The sequence below is a fragment of the Cydia pomonella genome, chromosome 17 (genome assembly GCF_033807575.1).
Source record: "Cydia pomonella isolate Wapato2018A chromosome 17, ilCydPomo1, whole genome shotgun sequence".
Classification (NCBI taxonomy): domain Eukaryota; kingdom Metazoa; phylum Arthropoda; class Insecta; order Lepidoptera; family Tortricidae; genus Cydia; species Cydia pomonella.
This window is the reverse complement of record NC_084719.1, coordinates 3,351,443-3,377,756: the sequence shown is the minus strand read 5'-3', so window position 1 is coordinate 3,377,756 and position 26,314 is coordinate 3,351,443. Positions and strand designations below refer to the sequence as shown.

Below are 26,314 nucleotides of genomic sequence, written 5' to 3'. Positions count from 1 at the left end.
ATGAAAAATTGGGCCTTTATTTTTTTTCAATGATTTAACTATTTAATATTTTAATATTAGTTATTGCCCGAGGTCGATAGCTAAGAGATGTTTCCAAAAAAAAAAATAGTATATGACTATTTTGACTTTCTGCACCAGCGTTTTCAGCCTTGCCATCAAATTTTATTGCTTGGGATATTCACCCATTTAGATTTTACTATTTGTGTTCCCTCCCGATTCTGAGGTAATAACTCGTTATGGTTTCGATCTTATTTTGAATCATGAAGATCTCTTACCATTGGTGCATTGCAAAATGAAGTGAAATTCCGCCAATCACCTACCCCTGTCTCCTATGACTCATGGCAAAAATGCCTGGAAAACGCGAGGAAGATGATAATCTGTGTCTTGACACGACTCGCAAATGTGTCTCGGGCACACCAACTAGTACAAGCAATGTCTCCTATCATCAAAACCTTAAAAAAAATTCAATTCGAATACCGCGGTAGGTAAAAAATTCATACTATGCACTTCAACGTGCCTTTTTTTGTTCAATACTACGCTAAGAATAAAATTTCACTTAACGAGCGAACGTCGGCAGCAAAAAAATTATATGTAGAAGTAGATAATAAACCATATAATACACGACCCATCCGTTAAAGTAATTCCTAATAAACGGATCCTTCGTAACAGGGATAAACGATCTCTGAGCGCATTAATATCTGTCCAAGTACGTTTCAGATCTAGCGAAATAAAGGGTTTTGTACCTATACATTTTTAAGAAATGCGTCTTATATAAAATATGTACAGTGAGCAAAACTATTGACTTAACACTATATGAAAATGTATGCTGGAGTGCTAAACTAATGGTTTTGCTCAGAGAAAAGACATTTATCTTGAAAACATTTTTTTTTTAATACCACGTCGGTGGCAAACAAGTATACGGCCCGCCTGATGGTAAGCAGTCACCGTAGCCTATGGAGGCATGCAACTCCCTGCCGACCCTTTAAAAACCTGTACACCTTTTTTGAAGAACCCCATACTGTATACCCTCGGGACAGAGATGGGCATTTCGTAATTGATTCCTGATTTCATGATTACTCGAAATTACTTTTGGAATCTGATTACCGGTTCCCAGATTACTTTGTAATCTGACTAGCTGATTACTAAGTACAATTACATTTGAGGAATCAGGAATCATCTGTTGGAATATTAAAATTACTAGTAATTGGGAACCAGTGTAGATTCGTTATTACAGGAATGGATTACTTGATTCCTTTCAGATTAGTTCAAAATATATTTTGTTATACATAAAGCTATATTTCTGACTACAGACGTAAAGTATATTTCGATTTACTATATAGATGCATCTTATTTGTATCCGGTGTGCAGATTTCAAAAATTATGCCCATTTGAAATCCAAAATGGCCATCATTTTCGAAATCTGTATTCCCTAAAACCTATAAAACGACATCCATGACGATTTTTATGGCATACTGCATGGCCGCCATCTTGGATTCCAAAATGGGCATAATTTTTCGAAATCTCCACTCCCTAAAACCTACAAAACGACTTCCATGTCGACTTTTATGAGATACTGCATGGGCGCCATCTTGGATTACAAAATGGTCATCATTTTCGAAATGTGCACTCCTGAAAACCTATAAAACGATATCCATGACGATTTTTATCACGTAGTGCACGGCCGCCATCTTGGATTTCAAAATAATCATTATTTTACAGTAATTATAGAGTTTCACACATAAAATGTATTTGTCTTCTGGGATAAAAACGAAGGAAATTATTTTGACATTAAGTAATTGTAATTTAGTCTGGATAATATTACGTAATCAGATTACTCGAGTAATTGATTACCGAGGAATCACGATTACACTTGTAGTTAGATATATTCAATTCCGAAGGAATCAATTACGCAAGTAATCGGCGGGATTGAATACAGTAATTTAGATTACCAAAGGAATCGATCACTAAGGAATCATGATTACTGTAATGTAATGTGTAATTTAATTCCAAAAGTAATTGATTACGCCCAACTCTGCCTCGGGAAAACCTCGGCAGGGAGCTCATTCCGAACCGCCTTGATGCATCAATGTCATAGTCAAAACTTCTTAAAAACTGTTCAACGCTTAGTATGGATATGTTACTCTATGGTTGATGTGATGTGATAGTGCTGTTCTCTGGTAGCAGATCTTTGCAGTAATTCTCCCTATTGATTTCCTAGTTCCATTGAGTACTTCTACTTTTTTAATTTCCTTTACTTTTCTGGTTCGAATTCATATCTATTTATATTTATTTATTTTTATTTATATATAAATGTAAGCATTATTTTATGGTTATTTTTCTATCTACGTATATTTGTATCAATGTGTATTCAAAACGTGCATTTCATTAATTTCAGTGATTGTACACTTTTATTTGTGTTTGTCATTCATTCACCGTTACTTCTGTTTTACTGATTTCCTCAAAGGTTAACTGGAAGAGATCCCATACAGGGATAAGTTCGCCTTTGTTGTATTTAATTTACTCTGTAACTGTGTTGTTTGTGTTTTTATTTCTATGTACAATAAAGTATATACATACATACATACATGATTTCTCATCTTCTGTCTGTCATTTTTTTTCTTAGATCTCTACAAAATTTGATGGATAGACAGAGTTCCCTATTCCATGCAATATATTCGCAATTTCACCGTATGCCCTAAAAATCTGAGTTACCAAAATTACACGGAAATAGTTACCATACTTTCGTAACATTTTTAGTAACTAGTTTTCTTTTGACGACCGGTCTGGGTTAGTGGGTAGTGACCCTGCCTATGAAGCTGATGGTCCTGGGTTCGAATCCCGGTAATGTCATTTATTTTGTGATGAGCACAGATATTTGTGCTTGAGTCTTCTACATATTAAAGTATTTCTATATTATATATATTGTTGTCTGTGTACTCACAACACAAGCCTTCTTGGCTTAACGTGGGACTTAGTCAATTTATTTAAGAATGTCCCTATAATATTTATTTATTTTATTTTATATTTTTTAATATTTATTTATGTTCGTATTCATTTCGCCCAGAATGAGGAGTTTTTTAATGAAAAAAAAAAACGGTCCTTACAATAGATTTAATTCAACATTTTTATTTCGCGGGCGCCATTTCAATTCTAGGCCTTTTTCTTTTTTAGAACACAACACGAGTTCACAAGTCAACTTAAAAATATAAACATAACAATCTTTAAATAGTCTTCATTGAATTTAGGTTAGATAAAATAGCACATGTAGATATTATAGTTTCTAAGCAAATTGCCCGTAACGCTTAACAAATTCAAGGACAGACATGATTAATCTAGAAAACTTCTTTGCCATTCGACGGAACCCAAAAGCTCGATATCAAAAAGGTTAAGGAGTAAGTCCGCCGTTAAAAGCTTAAGTGCATTCCTCACTAGAAGCTCCCAAAGCCCCTTGAACGTTACGGGAAAGCTGAGCTTTATATTCATAATTGAATTACGCTTTTTCCGCCCTAAAGGGTTAAACGTATTGTTGGTTAAAATTGGCCTCTTTAAGATTTCGTTTAGCTTTTGTTTAGGCGGTATTATAAGAAGGTAATCAGAGATAAATTGCCTTTTTTCGAAACGGTTTTCTAAAATGGAACGGGAGTTTAATGTTTAATTAGGGAAGACCGGGCTATTTGAACCACTTTGTCAAAATAACGGCTTTTAAATAAGAATCTATTTAATGTTCTTATTTTTATACTAAGTCATATTGACCCCTGGACCCGGGTACGTCCTTAAACTACGTCCAAAAGAGAGGTATGGGCATTGTGAATGTCATCTCGCTTTGTGTGGTAGGGCATAGCCAGAGGATGTCATTCCAGATCTAGAGCAGAGCCCAACTGGAGAAGTACCTCCACCTTACAGAAAACAGCAGCCAAATAACACTAGACCCTACTCATAGTGTTGTGTTCCTGCCGGTGAGTAAGGTTGCCAGAGCTCAATGAGGGGGGGGCGGGTTTAGGGTCGGCAACGCGCATGTAACTCCTCTGGAGTTGCAGGCGTACATAGGCTACGGAGGCTGCTTACCATCAGGCGGGCCGTATGCTTGTTTGCCACCGACGTAGTATAATAATAATAAAAAAAAATTACGTCTCACATGTAGGCAAAGGAGATCTCTACTTCTACCTACAAGAATATTATATACTTGACTTATTGGATATATAGTTGTGTATGTTGTAGCATTACCCTCTTATTCATAAACGTCTACTACAGTTGACAAGCCGCTAATAATCGTTTGTCCCTTTCCATCATACCAATACGTCGGAAAGGGACCAACGATTATTGGCGGCTTGTCAACTTTAGTAGACGTTTATGAATAAGGGGGTTAGTCTATAAAACTGTTAGCTTAATAGTCTTGAAGCGATTTATTTCAAATAAATTTCATTTAACAACTTGGACAGAATTTACACCTTTAATAAGTATTAGTACTCTGACATCGGGGACCTTTTATATCTCCAATTTTGATGTATTATTAAATACACACTATATCTCTGTCATATTGTAGTAATTATTTATTTTTAAGATTATTACAATGAAATGTTTACCCAGGTATTGGCTGTTGCATTTATTATGTATTTTTCATATCACTATATCACTATATTACTGTAAATGTATTAACTTATAAAAGAGCCCTTGAGGGCAACTTGCAGCATAAATTTTAGATTTTTGAATTTTAAAATATATTTATTATATTATGTGCTATAATTTCTACATTATTAGTCCAATATGCATTGGCGTCTTCACACACACCGTTAATTTTTTTTTTGTGATGAAAAATCCCCGAGGCTCATACTAAATATCTCCATATCAAATTTTGTCTAAGTTGGATAAGTGGTTTAAGCGCAAGATAGACAGACAATATTACTTATTTAAAATAGTAATATTAACAGGGATAGGATGTTATTCTCAAATTAACACCAACATCGCTTCGTTGAACTTCAGTGTTCGGTGGTAACCAAGATTTCAGCCATTGTATGTCTTCGAAAGTAGTGTAATTTAAACTAAAGCCGGAACAACCGGACTGGAACTTGGAACTGCGATCATCTGCAAAATATAAGCATTTAATTGCGACTGGTTGAGTTTAATTAAACGACCGACAGATGGTGGGCGCAGTGGCGGCGTTGGGAACAGTACGGCCAAAGCTAACTACTTGTAGAGACGTCAGCAGTGAACATAGAATTTATTTTTTGAGGCATGTTAAGGTATATTCGTTAGTATAAATACAGTAGGTACCTTTTCAACAAACAAGTTTGTTAATATCTAATTCGAAAAGCAATTGTTTTTAGTTCTCAAATCTCTAACTTTAGATTTATAAATTGTGAGTAAATATTCTTTATTGCACCACAAAGAAAACAAATTCAAAAACAGATTTACAATGTAAAGAAGAGAGCAGAGAGAAGAAGGAGCAACAGGCGGTATTATAGCTGTAAGCGATCTCTTCCAGACAACCTTAGGATAGCAGGATATAAAGAACTATGTTTTTATAACAGGTAGTGCACGAATTAATTTGAGGAATAGGAAAATTACACAAACATTAAGCAGACAGTACATTTACAATTTAAATAAACATATACATATATCAATACATACCAATATTAAAATAAATAAATATTAGATTCATATCTAAATATACATACACAATCTAACACAGCGGCACATTAAGAAAGAGACAAGTAATGATTTTTCAGTAGGGTTTTATAGTTCTGTTCCAGCAGCCACGACAGCTCGAAAAGTGAAAGAGTCATTATAAAATTTTGTAGAGGATGGAGGTAGTAGATATTTGAAGGCCTGAAGGTATTGTCTGTTAACAATGAGACCGATCAGTTTACTATAAGCCAAAGAACAATTGTTCCAAGAGGCATCGCCTGAGACAAAAGTGCAATTCTTGTTCCAAATGTTGTAGTTAGATCTCGTTCCAAATGTCGTTGTTCTAAATATTGATAAAACAACATTTCCCCTTTTTCACATTGCAAATGCCACACAGAGTCAGCTTGGACGATATGATACCTTTTAAATTTCACATACGTATGGTAATAAACGTCGCTAGTTAACTGTAATCTTATATTGTACTTTATTTTCTTACTGTTAGTTATACCCCACTTTTAACTGTCCAACTGCCGTGGGCCAGGAGCGGGTATCTGTTCGCACTTGCAATAACAGGCGCCCGACGATCCCCAAACTTCTGCTATTGCGGCGTGCTGTTTTAACTGCTCTCAACTATGCCATGGACGGAAACTATTCTGTATGAGAGCCAAGTCTAGAGCTTTGCTAACTGCTATACTACCTATCGCCTGGAGAAAAACTTGACTTCATATATCGTTAATCTTAATCTAATTTTACGGATTAACTCATGTATTTTTGGTCACTGGAGAGACCATTCGTGATAAGTGACCATTCTTATAAATATGCCAAAATAACAATATATTTACATTGTTTTCGCGATAAAATATACCTGTGGGTCTTTCTGTGTCTTTTGCATACAAAAATCAAGTGTATATTACACGCCGGTGGCATTACCGCGCGAACGTTATTGAGGCTTTCGTTTGTTATCATATTACAATGATATTATTACTGATAAATTATGATGTGGTAGATTAGTAATTTCTATATAATAATAGTACAAAAATATTGGATTTGTTCTCCTTAGTTTGTTAATTGTTTGTTTGGTAGTTTATGGTTAGTATAAATATCTAACAAGAAACTCTATCAATACTATGCTATATGAGATATTGAAATTTCGTATAGAAACATTGATTGAAGGTTAATTATATTAAATCTCTTCTTCCTCGCGTTTCCGGCATATTCCCACGGCTCATGAGAACCTGGGGTCCGCTTGACAACTAATCCCTAGATTTGGCGTAGGCACTAGTTTTTACGAAAGCGACTCCCATCGGTTCCAAAAGCGACTGGTAAATATCAAATGATATTTCATACATAAGTTCCGAAAAACTCATTGGTACGAGCCGGGGTTTGTACCCGCGACTTCCGGATTGCAAGTCGCACGCTCTTACCGCTAGGCCACCAGCGCTTCATTATATTGTATACAACAAAATATACAGTTACTTAATGGTAATATTAACATTTTACATAACAATTTTAAATTTCAGGTGCACACCAGAGCCATGCACCTTTACATGCCAGGATACCTCTCTCGACATCGAGCACTGAAAATGGTAACTATGCTAGTTACCATCTTTAAAACGTTTCAAACAGACTTAAAGATAGAATAGTAGCATCGCAATATTCGCATATAATACACATCCTGTTTGAAATTATTTGTAAAAACAATAATTTTGCAAGATTTTATGTAGGTACCTATGTTTGTCCACCTATTTCTGGAGAGCCTAAGTATCCACTTTCAAGCACTCGGTGTACGTGACACGCGGCTAACGTCACCGCTGCTACTTACATGCAGTGATTGATAATGAAGACCTAGGCTCTCCAAAACATAATCGTTTTTCATTATTCACGGTTAGTTTTACTACACTTAAATCGACCGGGATATGGACCGTGATTACCTTTTGTATTGTTTTCGAACTCCCGATATTTCAACGCAGTAGCATCTTATTCACGAGTAACTGAAGATAGCGGATGGGTGTCTAAGTTCTGTAGAAGTTGTGTTGTGTGGGCGTAAAAGGTAATCACGATCCACATCCCGGTCGATTTAAGTCTCCAACACATGTCGCGCGAGTGACTAACAACCCGTGAGTTGTGGTTATTATTATTATTGTATGTATGTTAGTATGTGACGTATGTATCTATGGGGCTTAGATGCCTGAAAATAAATGATATTTTTTATTATTTTATTTTAGTTTTAAATATATTTTTATGTATTTTTGGGTTTTTATCTGTATTTTTTGTAGTGTTGTATCTGTTGGTAAACCTTAAATAAAAAAAAAAAAAAAAAAAAACCGTAGAAAGAGCGTAATAAATATAATCATCATAATTCTAGCCTCCAGACGCCCACTGCTGAGCATAGGCCATAGGCCTCTCTTTGTACGCCACTTATCCCGGTCCTGGGTTATTTTCATCCTGAAGTTTCCCGCGATTTTTCGGACGTCATATTATGAGAGTTAAATACGATATTTGTATATCGAATAATTCGAATCATTTTGTAGTCGTAGCAGAAAACGCTTTTTTGTACACAATAACACAGCGAGAGATATAAGTATAACACAAGATATATTTACAAAGGCGAATTTACAAATGGCGGACTTTATTTAGACATTGTTTTCTAGTCAAGCAATGGGCTAACCCAGAAAGATTAAGTAGGTGCTGGGTCTTTTAAAGTAAATTAAGATTTTTATCTGTGTCAGGTTCGTCGTTATTATTCTGTTCAATAAAAACGTCTTTATAAAAAGCAGCCCCATTTTTATTGCACCATCTTTCGAGAAATACCAGACGAACTAAAAGAGTTCACGTCACCAGAGTATTCTCAATATAAGACTATATTGGAGCTAAAACGATATTAAATTTTATGAAATTAAGAAGAAACTTTTATCCGTCCAGCGGCTGCAGCACGGTAGCATTTTTATCACTTGTATACCTTTCACTTTCGCACTTATACACTTGTTAGAAAGTGACAGGCATAGTGACAAGTGATGAAAATGCGATCGTGCTACAGGCGCAGGAGTAGATTGTAGGTGACATTCGGAAGAAAACTGTAGCAGTATAAAGTTGACATTCAGAACTGCAGCGAACTGTTGCGACTTGATGCTCGGTCTGGCCCTGCCTATGAAGCCGATGGTCCTGGGTTCAAATCCCGGTAAGGGCATTTATTTGTGTGATGAGCATAGATATTTTATTCCTGAGTCATGGGTGTTTTCTCTCTGTCTTCTCTTTGTAGTCAGATCCCCAACAAGCACTGTACAAAATAGTTACGCTCTCATTTTTAAGCAACAAACTTTGTACTTACAATAGGATAAGGTATATCTAGTCCTGTAATTAGTTTATGTAGCTTCAGATGTCATAGTTAAAAAAATACAGCGAACTTACTTTTTTCATACAAAGCTTGTTTTTGCTCTAAATCGTTTGTTTCATAAACTGGAGTTATATAAAATAAAAATTCCAGGACTCGATATACCTCATATCATTATATGTGCAAAGTTTCATTACAATCCAACCCGTAGTTTTAAAATGAGAATTAAACTCCATTTGCATGAGAAGGTGAAATTTGGCCGGGTTTTCCAGGGACTCTCAAACGTCCCACGGGACCTTGTCCCAACGGTGACCAAGTTTCCCTTGCCGTTAATAAGCGCGGTAATTCTCGAACGAGCCGCTTTGTTTCCGGGACATATATTATTCATCGCCGTCCTACGTTTTGTCTGCATTAGCATGAAAATGTTTATTTACATTGCTAACGGTTGAAACAAGCTTTTGGGATGTATCGTCTTTTGAAAGACAAGAGTAAAATTAGCGAATGAAAGGTACATTTCACATAATGGAATACATAATGCATACATATATATATATATATATATGCTTGTTTGCCACCGACGTAGTATATAAAAAAAAACAGAAGTAACGGGAATGAATGACAAATACAAACAAATTGTACAATCACTGAAATTAATAATATATATATATATATATATATATATATGCATTATTTTATGGTTATTATTCTATCTATGTATATTTGTATCAATGTGTATTCAAAACGTGCATTTCATTAATTTCAGTGATTGTACAATTTGTTTGTATTTGTCATTCATTCCCGTTACTTCTGTTTTTTTTTTTTTATACTACGGCGGTGGCAAACAAGCATACGGCCCGCCTGATGGTAAGCAGTCTCCGTAGCCTATGTACGCCTGCAACTCCAGAGGAGTTACATGCGCGTTGCCGACCGTAACCCCGCCCCCCCTCGTTGAGCTCTGGTAACCTTAGTCACCGACAGGAACACAACACTATGAGTTGGGTCTAGTGTTTTACACATTTTCTCAAAGGTTAACTGGAAGAGATCCCATACAGGGATAAGTTCGCCTTTGTTGTATTTAATTTACTCTGTAACTGTGTTTTTCGTGTTTTTATTTCTATGTACAATAAAGTATATACATACATACATATTAAGGTTTATGACGATAGCAATACTTAGACAAATAGAATATTCTCTCATGCATATAAATCCGTTAAACAGTTGACTCTTAGACAATAAAAATAATCTAGGTATATATGTAATATATTTTATCAACATCCACATATATCATAACCTACCCATACTTATATTCAGAAACGATAAACTAACGGTCTATATTAACAAACTTGTATCTATAAGTACCTACATCGTAATTTATATTTTACTTTATCAATAACTGATAATTACATTCAAATTTAGAACACCTCTGAGAAACAAAGAAATTTGATTGGGACTCTATTCTAATATCAGTCGAGCGAGATGACGTTTTACTCGAAATGAAGTGTTAGTTGCTAAAAAATTCGCTCGTTACTTGATGTCGAACGATATGGCAGTTGGCCCGACTCTAGTTTGTCTCTGAGTAAAAAAAAACAACGGATGCGTGACATGCGCGAAATAGTTTAAATTGCCGCCATTTTGTCGATTAATTGGTATAGTATAAAATTACTTTGTTTTGTTGATGTTTATGATATTAATGTAAATAAAGCAGTGTATGTAACTAAACATAATTAAAATACTCGTGTGATCCTTTTATGAAACTCATTTCATTCGTTTCATAAACGCACTCTTGTATTAATATGCCTTTCATTATGTAGCAGTCACATAACCCTACTTACCCTAGGCAGTAAGCAGTCTCCGTAGCCTATGTACGCCTGCAACTCCAGAGGAGTTACATGCGCGTTGCTGACCCTAACCCCACCCCCCTCGTTGAGCTCTGGCAACCTTACTCACCGACAGGAACACAACACTGTGAGTAGGGTCAAGTGTTATTTGGCTGCGGTACTTCCTCAGTCGGTCTCTGCTCTAGATCTGGAATGACATCCGCTGTGCTGTGCCCTACCACACAAGGCGAGATGACATTCACATTGCCCATACCTCTCTTTTGGACGTAGTTTAAGGACATACCCGGGTCCAAAGCATAAACATTTAAAAAATCCTTATTCGTCAAAACCAACTTAGTAAATAGATACAAAGCAACGTAAAATATAGATACCAAACTACATAGGTACGTACCTATATAGGATTTCAAAATTTGAATCGCAAAATTTTATTCCCTTACATCGACCGAATGCACAATGAATACTTAGGTACTAAACAAAGCTTGCATTATTAGGTATATTAAGGTGTAATGTACAGTTACGTCTGAAAATATCGATACAAAAAGTCTTAAAAATATGTATACACGACCTTATTGCCCATATAATAAGGTATATACAGATTATTGGCACTTTATCGTCCGCACCTATATTTTCAGACGTGCCCGTATCTAATAAAATATTTTAAATTCCTATAATAAACCATGATCCCCACAAAACATAAGAAACACATTTGGAATTAAAAGTGTTTACCATAAAACAAATTAATTACTGAATATCGGATATTATATTACTAATATATTAAATATCCAATATTAGTTTTAGCATAACCGCAACATCTAATAGTCTGTAGCACTAAATTGTAATTTTCATCAAGCCATCAATTATTTAAGCTAATTATTTGTTAGTTGTTCATTAAAACTGATAGACGAGCGCTGGCGAATGGAGTTCAGTAGCCAACGCGGTGCGAGAGTAGATGCTAAATTAAATCTAATGCACAGATAGATATATTTCATATTTGTGGCTTTCATATTGGCGAACTAAAAGCGCTAAGCTGTTTAATCTAATGATTTAAATGTGGCTTTCCAACACAGAAAGATCCTTACGTTTAATGTGCAATAAGGACTATTCTATCAGGATTTCTGTTGGAAAATGGACCTAACTGCACTTGAAGCATATATAATAACCCTTCTGTGTTGGAAATCCACATTTAAATCATTAGATTACGCAGCTTAGCACGTTTTGTTCGCCTTACGTCACTTTAGAATTCCATTTTAATGTCGATACGCCTCCAGTCGGGTGTGGTTCTATCACCTTCTGTCAACAATCTTCTGTCAACAATTCTGTTTACAATTATGTCGGAGGGGTGCTGACTTGCAACGAGTGTGGTCGTACATTTGCTGCAAAAATTGGCTATATCAGTCACCTGAGAGCGCACCAGCGACGCTCTCTGCGGTAGAACGCAGTCGCTGTGGTCGAAAACGGCTAGGAGATGATGATGATGATGATGATCACCTTCTGTAAAATCTCTAGGTTAGAAAAGCAAATTTATTACACTAAAGGGGTTTCTGACGCGTTGTGCGCGTAAGAAACTTTGTTTTGTTTAACAACCAAACATACGCTGTAGTTTTTAATTAGATTTAAGTTTTAGTTAAGTGCTGTGTCAGTGAGTACCCACTCGCTATACTTACTTATAATTTATTTCTGTATTAGCTAAATTTCTCTGAATTGAAATGTATAACTTCTTTGAGAAAATAAAGTTCTATAAACCTAAATTTCATGTTGATACGAATATTATTTTTTTGCCTTTACTTTGTTTAGAACAGCGGGTACTAACGGCCCGATTCGAATTTTTAAATACGTCAAATATTTTTCCCTATTATTCCGTTCCGTTTTTATTCTTCAAACAAAAACGTCACTTTTGACACTGACATTCCATACCCGAATCATATCGTATCTAGATACGATATTTGATGTATCTTAAAGTTCGAATCGGGCCGTAAAGCACATAATTTAAGCAATCTAATTTTATTTTTGAATTCTTTATTTCCCATGTCTTATTCCGATTTTGGTCGTAACTTTGACATTTGACCGTCAATATTGTACTTTGTAGATCTATGGTGACCGCAAATCATTTCTAATAAGATCCTTTTTAAACGAGGTGATTTCTGATCTATGCTCAATGAACTCGCTTGAGTTTCATAGCGATTGTAACATCATCAGAGGTCCCATGGGTAAGGCTAATAAATTCATTTGAATCGGTTTGCTCAGTCCCCAATTGATAATAATTAGTACCCTTGAACCGGGATTTGCGATAATCCATTATTTTAGTCCCTTGGATCCAAAATAATAGTTTGTCATGTTATGCTAGGCGCATTATTATCCTGATTTTGCCTCGTAGGCATATGCCTTAAAATATCTAAATGAAAATTCTGATAAAGGATTTCTGATGCTCCCACAGAATAGTGTCTAGTGCAAAGATGACGAACTAGAATGACTAATGTCATGATTTCTTAATAATAATACTAAATAGTGTAAGCAAATATGAATTAAAGGGCTCCTCTACACGATGGCCCAGCGTAAGCCAGTCCAAGGGACGCAGCTATGCGGTGAAATGAGATAGCAATATCACTTGCTCCCTCTAACGCATAAATGCGTCCCTAGGACTGGCCTACGCTGGGCCATCATGTAGAGGAGCCATTACGTTGGCAACATTCCGAAAATACCTAAATTAATGTGAGAGTAATGGGTAATGTTTCATGACTTACCTGGCAACACGTTAGTTAGGAAGTGGTAGGGGTAAGCGGAAGGTAAGGAGAGTGTTGTACAGACTCGTTCACTTGGATTGGGGAAGTCAAAGAGACGACATCTTGATGGTAACGGGTTGAGCAAAGTTAAAGAGGCACTTCCATTTTATAATTAGACCAATCGGATTTATTTCTAATACTATTATAGAAGTCAAAAGTAGAGCTCAAAAATGACTCCACGTGTATTGTGCCGCGAGCGTCTCAACTGCGTGCATGTTGACTACGTCAAGTATTGCATTGCCAGTATTTTAGCAACCCAGAACTTTCACTGACCAATCACAACTCTTTTTTTCAATACAGGAAAATGGTGTATTGGATAGTATTCAAAACTGCGGGCAGGGTAGATTTATGGAGAAGGAATAACTATCAGTGATATGTGTCAAATAAGTGTCAGTCCAGTACGTTTTTCGAAGTTAAAGTACTGAGAGCTTCGTCTACTCGTATATGTATTCCATCGCTGCGAAATAGTAATAACTATTTTGTCATACCATAGAGAAATAAGTAAGCTTAGAGTGCTTCATACATCAGTTTCTTTACTCAATAATAATAAGTTGTATAGCAAATAGGATTAAACGTATTATTAATAAGTTTTGAACTTGCTTAAACTTAATACTTATTGCAAATATATTTTCACAAATCTCGCTTAAAACTTGTTATATATGAGTTTTTATCGATGTATCATACACGTTTAGGTACTCCGTTCGCGTAGTAAATAGGTATGATGCTCATTTGCGTCAGGTGCAACTCGCTTGTTTTTGTATGACAAAACTTTGTCTGTTTTCTTAATTTCATGTTGTTATTTTGTTCTATCAGCCAGGGGCCAACAGTAGTATATTATTAGAAGAAATTGTATACCACGTTATAGCACGCTTGGTACACTGGTTGCGACACGCGTTAGATTTGTTTGTCCAAAAACAAATTTAAAGGTAAATGCAATTTGTCATCATGAAAAATGTATCCTGGTCACGGCACCACACCATAACACTTCCTTGTCACTTGCAAACCATTAAACTACAATATAAACGTAAATTATTAGCTTTTAGAGTCCTTTGCAACTTGGGTTAGTTCAAAGATTCTTTGGGTTTTTGGGTTTAAAAAAAAAAGAGTGGTTCGAAAAAATTGTATTAGCTAATCAATTCAATTAAAAATGTTTACGGCAGGCTAATATACCCATAGATTATACAAAAAAAGGTTGCTACATTTAAATTAAACATACATGTCAACATTTTAAAATTTAAATACAAATAAACAACCATAAAAATGAACATGTTCAAAAAAAATTATAATGATAATGAAAACAGATAAAATCTCAATGACCATATAATAAATTGAAATTAAATTGCAATCTATATAAAAGTACAGTTAAATTAAAATTAATATTTGTACAAAATTATTAAAACAACAGTTTGATGAATCTTTATTGCAAACATGAAAGACGTTACAATTATAAAGCTCCCTTCACTACACATCGCACTTTGATAATAAAATAATTGTTTCGATCTACACCGATTAACTAAAAGATCGAAGATTTACACTAGAAGACTTGATACAATTCACCATTGGGCAGTTTCAGATTTAATGTGCCTTTTTTTACTCATTTGTTACCCTTAATTAAAACATGCTTTCATTCAAAAGTTAAACCATTTCTGTTCATTCGGAGAAGCTTATCTACTGTAGTAAGATATGTATTTAGCTTACCTATTGGAGTTTTTGCAATGTTTTTTACATAATTAATTATAACCCTTGGCCCTACTCATAGTGTTGTGTTCCTGCCGGTGAGTAAGGTTGCCAGAGCTCAACGAGGGGGGTGGGGTTAGGGTCGGCAACGCGCATGTAACTCCTCTGGAGTTGCAGGTGTACATAGGCTACAGAGACTGCTTACCATCAGGCGGGCCGTATGCTTGTTTGCCACCGACGTAGTATAAAAACAAGGGTTAACTTCCTCAGGTATATATTTTTTAAATGATATGAAAGCGATCAAGACTCGGTGTTTTGATTTTACTCATGCCCCTGTTCTGTCATTTATATCGAAAAGGTAGATATTGATTTTTATTTCAAATTAGTCGCACTGACAGGCTAATTCGAGTTTTAGTTATTAAATTTCAAACCAATATGAAATTTATATGATACCCATCCGTCAGTGTCAAAAATGGCCTTTTTGGATTCAAGTTTTAGTTATTAGATCTCATTCCAATATGATACAGTCAGACTGTCAGTGACAAAAGTGACGTTTTTCGATGAAGGTTGACATAATGCGCAATTCAGCAGGTCCTCTAAAGGTGATTGTCATCTCATATTGGAGTGATCTCAGATCCATGTTAGATCAGTACCACATTATACTGGCCTGATAGAAAAAGCTTCGCTGCTACTTTTTTCCAGACCACTCCTTACTAATAGATTAGGAAGTTTCAATACTTTCAATATGGTATGTAGATGGTATTAGCCTATGTTTAACTACATATTACCGACTTCCATTAAAACGCAAAGCTAGCACACACACACACACACACACAGCTACTATCATATTTAAGTTAGTTATATTTATAATACAATAAAATAAGTCTTAAAAATTAATACTTAATTTATAAGCATAGGTATCTAACGTTTAAGCTCATTGTTTTTATTTTATATTTAGAAATTATACTTTTAGATTTTTAGGTTTTCATATGTTGTATAAATAGTTTACTTGTTGTTTTGTTGTTAACGTAGGGAAGAGCGGTGTCTCCCAAAACAGGCAATTCTTTGCTTACCGGGCGGCTCCATTCCCTAATAAATCATAGCCATGTGTATTTTAAGGAAATAAAGAATTTTGTATTTGTATTTGTATGTGCATGATTTACAGCAAATAAAATCACACTGGGTAAATAGGTCTAAAATATAGTAGTAACACCATTTGTGGAACGTAATACTCGTTTAAAACGAGCAAATTTAATATTTAAAACAACACTTGACTGGCTTAACGACAGCACGTCGATAATATTGAATCAGGGTATTAACAATGCAAATACTGTACCGACCTCCGTAAATGCACCTATTGCTACCAACCATTTACCGCCCGACCAAGCCATTATCAACCTTAATTCATTTTAATAAGAAGCTATGCGATGGCGCGGAGAGTTCTCATGTATTTTCCACCAATTTTCTCCTTTAAAGTCAAATCACACGACTTTAGACTCTAACTCCAGTGCAGAAAGCGAAATCGAATGCTTAAACAAAATAGGAAGAAAATCCTACTCGCAATCGTTTACCTGATAATTGCAGGATTATAGACTTTATCCGACCTTAATAAGGACATGGGAAGTGTATTTTAAAGTTGGTTTCAGCGCCATTGTTGTAAACTCCCAAGTTATGCAGTAGCTGGCTGTTTACAGGGATCGCTTGGTTTTTAAATTAGTGTTCTTAGTTCAAATTTACTCTTCGAGTTAACGGTTTCGGATCTGACGACTGCAGAATTCGCAGCGAATAAATTTGAAAAGCCTTATTCAGCGAAACGTTAAAAGATGTTATTCAAAATGTTACCCTCGATGTTATACAGAATGATTCTTTTAAAAGTGAACCCTATTTATTATGACATCGAATGCCCTAAAAATGTAAGCCGGTATAAATAGATAATTAATTTAATATTAAGATTTAATTTTAAGATTTGTTGTACCCTACTTACACTATATGGATCTCCCACATTCAAAATAAATAAATAACTTAATTAAATAAATTAAATATAACGATTTTATACATATCGTTATCGACCTACTCCCATAGTAAGCTCAGTAAAAGTACTAATTACGAGTAAATAAGTATATAAAAATACTTATAATACATCGAAAACATTCATAACACTCAGGAATAAATATTTGTGATAAAAACACACAAGAAATTGCCCTTACTGGATTCGAACCCGAGATCTCCTACTCCGTTGGCTGGGTACCAACTCTGGGCTCACTACCAACTAGGCTATAAGGCAAAGATATGACCAGATTATTTCAACACAGTTCTTATTTTTCGGTTATAAGGAGCCAAGAATATTATTCCAAATTACCTACCGTCTCATGCTTAGAAATTTGAAGTTTTGTTGTACAAGATTTTAGGAATTCTCAAATACCGGAAAATAAGAAATAAATATACAAATAAGAAACTCACGTACATACATACAAAAATGAACGCTGAACGCGGCACAATACACGTGGAGTCATTTTTGAGATCTACTTTTAGGGCCTGTTTCACAATGTCCAAGTAAAATCTTGAACAATACATTCTTTTTTTGGGCAGTCATGTAAAAATGTAATAATTTACATTTATATTATTTTTCATTTCATTTCATTTCATGTATTCAACATTTTTTTGTTTAGAGTTCCAGAAGAATACTGAATATTTTCTTAAAATATGCTTATAAATGTTTATTACTCGTAACTAAAGTTATCAGTAATCTTTATAAACAAACAACAGTACCCCTAGTGTAAAAATTTTGAAACGTGACGTACGCGTTTGCGTTTAGTCTCATTTTGTATTGGATTTAGAAAGAGCGCGCCAAGCGGGACGTTTTGGAAACTCAAAATCCTATACAAAATGAGACTTAACGCAAACGCGTTCGTCACGTTATGATGTCGATCAAATTTACACTAGGGGTACTGAATGACTAGATGATACACTTTTAAAAAATGACTATAAGTAAACATGTAGAATTACCAAAATTATTTTTTGTCGATGTAAATAAATCACATTATGAAGATCGTCAAACGTGATATCTACTCTAAAGACGTTAACATTAAAATAAATGGATAGAAACCCCAAAGATTGGCACGTTTAATAGGTACCAAACTGAACAATGACATGAACAAAAACTCTCGTCTCTCACTTACACTTGACACGTCAATAAACTCCAATTTTCCTTAACAACTATTTCAAAAGCTTCAGCAAATTGCCTCTCGATCATTCCATCAAATAAATTGAACAAAACTCAAAATAAACTATCACAGCTCTAAAATTCTTTATCTCCAGCGAAAACTAATAAATTTTTCCCAACTATCACTCTAAACCGAATCTTATCAGTATCTAATAAGGTTTATTTTAAGTTGTACAGTTACGAGTGCGTTTACGAAGACAGCTAAGCTTAAGAAGCCGCCATTACGCGAACAACAGGGTTCGTAAACGGGTCTGGGGGGACTGGTTCACACTAACCGAGGTCCCTATAGCCGGAGAGTTAGCACCGGAAAATAGTTTACTATTGCGAGAGCAACGAAACTAGACAGTTTGACTTTTCTTTTTGCAGTTCCAGGCATCTTGCAGCTATTCATCGATGAAACCAGTTGAAAGATGTAAGGTTAGACGGCTTCATAGCATATTTGGTAGTGATTCCGCCTACGAAGTTCGAAACCTGGTAAGGGCTATTTATTTATTACGTTTATCACAGACATTTATTCATTAGTTATGAATGTTTGTCTATGGATTTAGGTATTTATATATAATATATATCTATCTGTTATATGTGTCGTGGTCCCACAACAAAAACTTACTGAGTTTACTGTGGACTAAGGTTTATTTGTGTGAGCAGGGTAAGATAGTCCCATAATATTTATAAAATAATTATTTATTTATCATTTCATTTCAATGTCTTATATTATTCATTCTAATGATAAAATGTAGAACCGACACTGTCTATAAACTAGTGGCTCTATGAGCTGTAGACCTTGCGCTTAGAAAATGTAAAAGTGAGAAATACTTAGTTCGTTGAGTGAGTTTATGCCAATTTCCGCACATCCAGTTTACAAAAACTGGATCGACAAAATAAAATTATTTCATCATAGAATCTGGTCACACAATTTCAAGAGAATCGGTTAAAAATTGCATCTTGTAGAGAACATCCGGACATACGAAAGCAAAATGCCCAAGTTAAAACGGAGACCTTCATCAAAGGCTTGAGTAAACGCTTCGGTCAATAAGATAATATTAGGATTGCGACGAATTACATAAAGGACTCAAAACTAAAGTTTTACCGGTCTGACTTTCTATCCTCCGCCGATTTTAGATTATTTTTTTGTATCTGTTTGAGTTTTTTATTTTTATTATTTTAATTATTTTTTGTAATTGTTGTGCTTGTTTTTGCTTGAATGTAAATTCCTTGTTGACGTGTAAAAGTGCCCTTGTGGCCTATTTGCTGAATACATGTTGAAGTTGAATATTATCAGCTGCAAGTTGCTTAGATCTAGTACAAAGGATAGTATATAATGAATTAACTAGAGTGAATTACTAGTTAGGTTGATTTTCTAATCATGATGAATAGAATCAGTACCCCTAGTGTAAATATTTTCGACAGCGAAACGTGACGTACGCGTTTGCGTTAAGTGTCATTTTGTATGAGATTTTTGACTTTCCAAAACGTCCCGCTTGGCGCGCTGTTCAAAAACCCATACAAAATGAGACTTAACGCAAACGCGTACGTCACGTTTCGAAATCGAAATTATTTACACTAGGGGTACAGGTCAGGCGTTACTTTGCGGAAACCCATACTAATTAAAACAAAAAATATTACTTTGCTAATCCGGGAAAAGATAACGCGCTAGCCAATCGGTGCTAACCTGTTATACTTATTTGCGTATCTTGACATGCAAATAATGTTCCCACCCTCCCACCGCAAAAAGAAAAATAAATACGCAAATAAATATAACAGCCCACCACCAAAAGTACAAAACTGGACACGTGTTTCGCCTCTTTTTTTTTAAACTACGTCGTTGGCAAACAATCATACGGCCTGCCTGATGGTAAGCAGTCTGCGTAGCCTATGTACGCCTGCAACTCCAGTTACATGCGCGTTGCCGACCCAAAGTTGAGCTCTGGTAACCTTACTCACCGGCAGGAACACAACACTATGAGTAGGGTCTAGTGTTATTTGGCTGCGGTATTCTGTAAGGTGGAGATACTTCCCCAGTTGGGCTCTGCTCTAGATCTGTAATGACATCCACTGGCTGTGCCCTGCCACACAAAGGGAGATGACATTCACAATGCCCATACCTCTCTTTTGGACGTAGTTTAAGGACGTACGCGGGTCCGGGTCTCTACGAGGCATCCTCAGGAGATACTGGAAATGTTGACGGTTTAACGTCCGACAACTGAATGGTATTTAACTTCTAATCATGCACCATTTTCCGGGGCCAGCTCTTAATCTACGATGGATGGGAACAAAAAACGGGCTTAAGTCGTCGTTATATCGTAGTTTCGGAGAGTTGTAGAACGATTGCGGGTTTGTAACCATTATGTTATAATGGCTAGGCTTGGGGAAAATGCTTTTACGTATGAGTTCGGAGAAATGGTTAAGGATTCCAAGGGATTACTTGACCTTGAAGTTTGTACTCAAAGGGAATTCTGATAATACTTATTTTGACGACCCGTCTGGCCTAGTGGGTAGTGCCTATGAAGCCGATGTTCAAATCCTGATAAGGGAATTTATTCGTGTGATGAGCATGGATATTTGTTCCTGAGTCATGGGTGTTTTCTATATATTTAAGTATTTATATATTACATATGTCGTTGTCTAAGTACCCTCAACACAAGCCTTATTCAGCTTACTGTGGGACTTAGTCAATTTGTGTAATAATGTCTCATAATATTTAATATTATTTATTTAGTTTAAGGTCTGCCCTTGTAAATGAAGTCTAATTTCTACACTATACTAAAAACTAAAAATTTTCGCTCTTTTAAACAAAAATCCGTTCATCTACGACTCAAATATCTTTTACTCATTTCCCAGCGAGAGCACTCGCCTCGGTTTGGTTAAATAATAATCCTCTGTGAATTCACCGACTTCGAAATAAGAGCACAACCCAGCTCATTAGACCAGCCTTTTTCAGTCCATTGTAGCAAGGGATTTCATTTCCTTTGGCCATCTTGTTTTTAACCGCGTTTGTGGATGAAGTGGGATAAAGTAGTTGCAAACAACTTTGCGGCTTTGAGGGGGTATTGTGACGCTGATGTTTTTTTGCGTAACGGCAACGGGTAATGCCAGAAAAAATACGTTTGAATTTTTTAGGTGTACAGTAACCATCAATGGTAGTGGATGAAACAAAAGTATCTGCCACTGTGGAATACTTTTCCAAATAAAGATCTATATATAACAGTTCGCGATAAACGGTATATGTAACAGACTAATTGTTTTACATATAGAGAAATTAATATATTATCATCTCATTCCATTCGACGACCAGTTTAGCCTAGAGGGTAGTGACCCTGCCTACGAAGCCGATGGTCCCGGGTTCAAATCCTGGTAAGGGCATTTATTCGTGTGATGAGCATGGATATTTGTTCAGGAACACTCAGGAGTCATGGGTGTTTTCTATGTATTTAAGTATTTATAAATATTTATATAGGTATTATATATATCGTTGTCTAAGTACCCTCAACACAAGCCTTATTGAGCTTACTGTGGGACTTAGTCAATTTGTGTAAGTAATAATGTCCTATAATATTTATTTATTTAATATTTATTTATCTCATTTGTTGTTGTTGTTAAAAAGCGCTGGTGGCCTAGCGGTAAGAGCGTGCGACTTGCAATCCGGAGGTCGCGGGTTCAAACCCCGGCTCGTACCAATGAGTTTTTCGGAACTTATGTACGAAATATCATTTGATATTTACCAGTCGCTTTTCGGTGAAGGACAACATCGTGAGGAAACCGGACTAACCCCAATAAGGCCTAGTTTACCCTCTGGGTTAGAAGGTCAGATGCCAGTCGCTTTCGTAAAAACTAGTGCCTACGACAAATCTTGGGATTAGTTTTCAAGCGGACGCCAGGCTCCCATGAGTCGTGCCAAAATGCCGGGACAACGCCAGGAAGAAGAAGATACATACATATTGTGTCAAAACTTATAAACTAAACTAAATCATAATAACTCTTCTTTTTAATTAGTAATTAGAAAAAACCCTAAACATAAATTAAAATTCACCCCTCGGTTAGGTGCCGTAGATGCTGGCAGCATTACCCCGCTGAATTGCAATACTAATGCGCTCTGCGAGGAAGCTGCCAAGTCTACAGTCCGCAGTCGCGTCACCAGCCTCTTTGACAAAGCCCCAAAAAATACAGGGCACAGGGACCCCACGGGCCGAGTGTTTCCACGCCAAAAGGAGTAAAACTATTTTACAGTACATATGGTGCTACTTTTCCGCACTTGTGTGGTTGTACAGTCAGCATCAAAAGTAGCGGATCAAATAACGTTTCATAAGTATCTACCATTCTGTAACGGCTTAACAAAAAATGATGTCTATAATATAGAACAACTAAGACTGTAAAAGATGTACTTTTGAGCGCGAATTTTAGAAATTTATCTATATTTGGAGAAGTTATCCAGAATATCAGATACTTTTGGCGCGTTGTTTCATCCGCTACTTTTGATGCTGACTGTACGATACATGTGCGATTAGGTAATTCGCAACTTCGATTTAAATACTCCCATCGGTTGTGTTTTAATTTATCGCCGCTCGTTACGAATTTTCCATTTTTCGCACTTGTATCGTAAATAACTATTACCTTTACCTTTTATTTTGTACTTTTCAGACAGTGATAAAATAAATAACATTATCGACGAAGACTACAAAACCGTCACGGCGAACCGAGCCGAGCGCAGCATGGATCATCGCTTCCAATTACGAGTATATTGTGTCGAGGTGTGTGTTTATACTGAAATAAAATTAAATAGTATTGCGTAAAAATACTTGTTATTGACAAATTTGGCTTTCGCTGGCAACCCTAGCCAAGTAAACAAGTATGGAGACATCGTCGAATAATTTTAATAGCGGAATATTAAATAAACACGTTTAAAACCAGTGAAAGTGCACCAAAAAACATAACCAAGCTACATACCACCAGTAAGAACATTCCAACAGTGATTTTGAAGCACGCACTGAACAATATACATAAGGTGAGAAGTTATTTTGTCCTTGAACTTTGAGTAAACACATATTTTGAATATAAAACGGGAAAATAACTGATTATTCTTCAAATAAGACAACGATACAACAGCTGTTCACTGAATACTATTGGATGTTGCATTGACAGTGACATGTGTTCACTAATACCAACCTGAAGCAAACAACTCAGTGTTGCTACACTGCCATAGACATTCGAGCGTACTTATAGATATCTTAAACAACCTTCAGCAACAAGCGCCATCTGTTGATATATAGAAATACTACGACAATAACAAACAACACTTATTAAGTGCGACAGCGCTCACTAGCATACGATTAGCTACCCTATTACTACTACGCACGGAAGGATGTCGCAAAATTGTGCCTTATGTAAGGAATGCATAAATGACAAGGATGCGCTACAATGTTCAAAGTGTAAAAAGAATTTTCATTCAAATTGCGCTGTAAAATCATTAAAACTTTACCAGCTCATGACAACCGAAAGTAAAAAATCCTGGATTTGTATATCATGTCGTACAACAAAAAATACTAACTCTGCTCATATCAAAAAGCAAATAGTCAACTCAACTAAAAGCTTCGATGACAACAATATTACTTTGAGGAAGAAAAACACACTTTTAAAGAATGCAACCAGTACACCACCAGCATCAACTACCGCTGCCAATACATCCACTGCCAATACAAAAACTGAAAACAAAAATAATTACTATAATAATTCCCCGCAACAGGAATTATCTCCTATCGAGTCAGGATGTAGCAAATCTTTTATTCAAGATTGCGAATCGCCTCTAAAAAGCACAATGAATACGCCACTAGCGCCAACTTCCACTTCTGATACAGAAACTGAAGACGGAAGGAATGACCTGCATAACGGTCCACAACAGGTAGCCTCGGTAATTAAATCGAGATCCAGCGAATCACTAACTCAAGGTGGTGACTGTCTTCAAATTTTGGACGACACCATGTCAAAAAGTCTCGATTTAAGTAATGATATTGGAATAGTATCAGAATTAAAAATTGAAATCGAAAGGCTGAAATTGGACCTGTCTGTCACTGACAATGAGCTTCAAAACGTTATCTTGGAAAAAAATGAATGTATACGTCAAAATGAAAAACTCATGCGGGAAATCTGTACTCTTAAAAACATATGTAAATCCCCACAACAGTCAAGAAAATCTCGCAAAAGTGTGTCATGTAGCCCAATTACAAACTCTAACCTACAACCAGAAACCTCAGCCAAAGTTACCGCTATGGAACGTCAGATTAAAGACTTGGAAACTGAATTACTTAAGGCACACCATGAACTTGCCAAACTCCAGGAAATTATGAAAAACATTGAGAAAAGCCAGGACTGTAATTATGGTGGCGCTAAAATTTCTCAGCCGGGCACACCGAAGAACGCGTCACCTGGTTCGTCTAGCAGTACACAAACTAACAATGAGAACACCGGCGAAACCAATATGAACAACATACAAGAAAATGTACACCCGGATCCGCCAAAGAAAACGTCACCTATTAGTAGTACTAAAACCAACTCACCTGTAAAATGTAATCAATTTAATTCATTATTCAAAAATAACTCAAATAAAAACAGATTAGTTATAGCCAGCAACATCAAAAACAGTTACATAACGAACATTTGGAGGAATGCAACCTTAGATAATTACAGCTATTGTCATTTTGTAACGCCTGGTGCAGGAATCAGGCAAATACTGCGGCAAACTGAATTTCATGTAAAGAACTTAACTTTGTCAGATTATTATGTCCTTATAGTAGGTGAAGAGAACTTTTATGAAACTGAAAATTACGATGACCTAGTAACATGTATTGCTGATACTCTATATCAGATCAAAAATACAAATATAATTGTTGTATATCCTACTTATATTTGTGGTAAACCATTGTATAATTTTAGGATTGAGTTATTCAACAACTTATTACATAAGAATATAAAATTTCATGAAAATCACTTCTCATTCGATTCAAACCTGGATCTCACTTTTGAAATGTTTTCGAAAACGACAGGACGTATTAACAATTTGGGGATGAAAAATATTATAGGTCACATTAATAGGTTTATTTCTTATAACAATTATGTCAATCGCGATCGGAATATAATAAGGGGAAACTATAAAAAAGTACAAAAAAAAATATGTGATTATTTTCCACGACATCCTAATCGTAATATATTAAGGGGAAACTATGAAAAAGTACAAAAAAAGATATCAGATTACTTCCCTCGACTCAAACAAGCCATTAATATAAGTTTGCATTCGCAAAGTGATGAGGAAAGAAACTTGTTTTTTCGTGAGCAGGAATGAACATAGTAACCATTCTAACCGCCTAACACCATGTTCAAACAATATCCAACTCAGAGACAGGGAATTCTGTGTTTTCCATCAAAATATAGCGGGAGTTTTGGGAAAGCTAGATCAACTCACCATTGCTCTGAGTCAATTGGAGAAGCAGACCGCATGTCCTGACGTTCTATGTCTTACCGAACACTTTGTGCCATTTGGCCTAGAAAAAAATATTCAAGTGGAGGACTATGTATTGGCGGATATTTTTGTCAGAAAGAAAGATAAGCACAGTGATTTGTTACGGAAAAAGAATGAAAAAAGGGGAGGCTCGTGTATTTTAGTTAGGAGAGGCATAGAGTTCCAAGTTATCAACGACATTAAATCGTTCGGTACAGAAAAGATCTTTGAATGTTGCGGTATATTTTTACCAATCGAAAAAGTGTATCTGATCTGCCTATATCGCACTCCCAATAGTGATATAAACTCATTTTTTGAAAAGCTAGAGAAACTATTGATAAAAATATGTTA

The 26,314-nt window shown here is 35.7% G+C and overlaps 1 long non-coding RNA gene across 1 annotated transcript in view; it reads left to right on the top strand.

Annotated features, from left to right (window-relative positions):
• The first annotated feature begins 4,001 nt into the window (after positions 1-4,001).
• Positions 4,002-26,314, top strand: part of LOC133526890 (uncharacterized) — a 202,138-nt gene continuing 179,825 nt past the window's right edge. The window contains exon 1 of the long non-coding RNA XR_009800785.1: positions 4,002-4,102. This is a non-coding gene — a long non-coding RNA (uncharacterized LOC133526890). The remainder of the gene's footprint in view (positions 4,103-26,314) is intronic.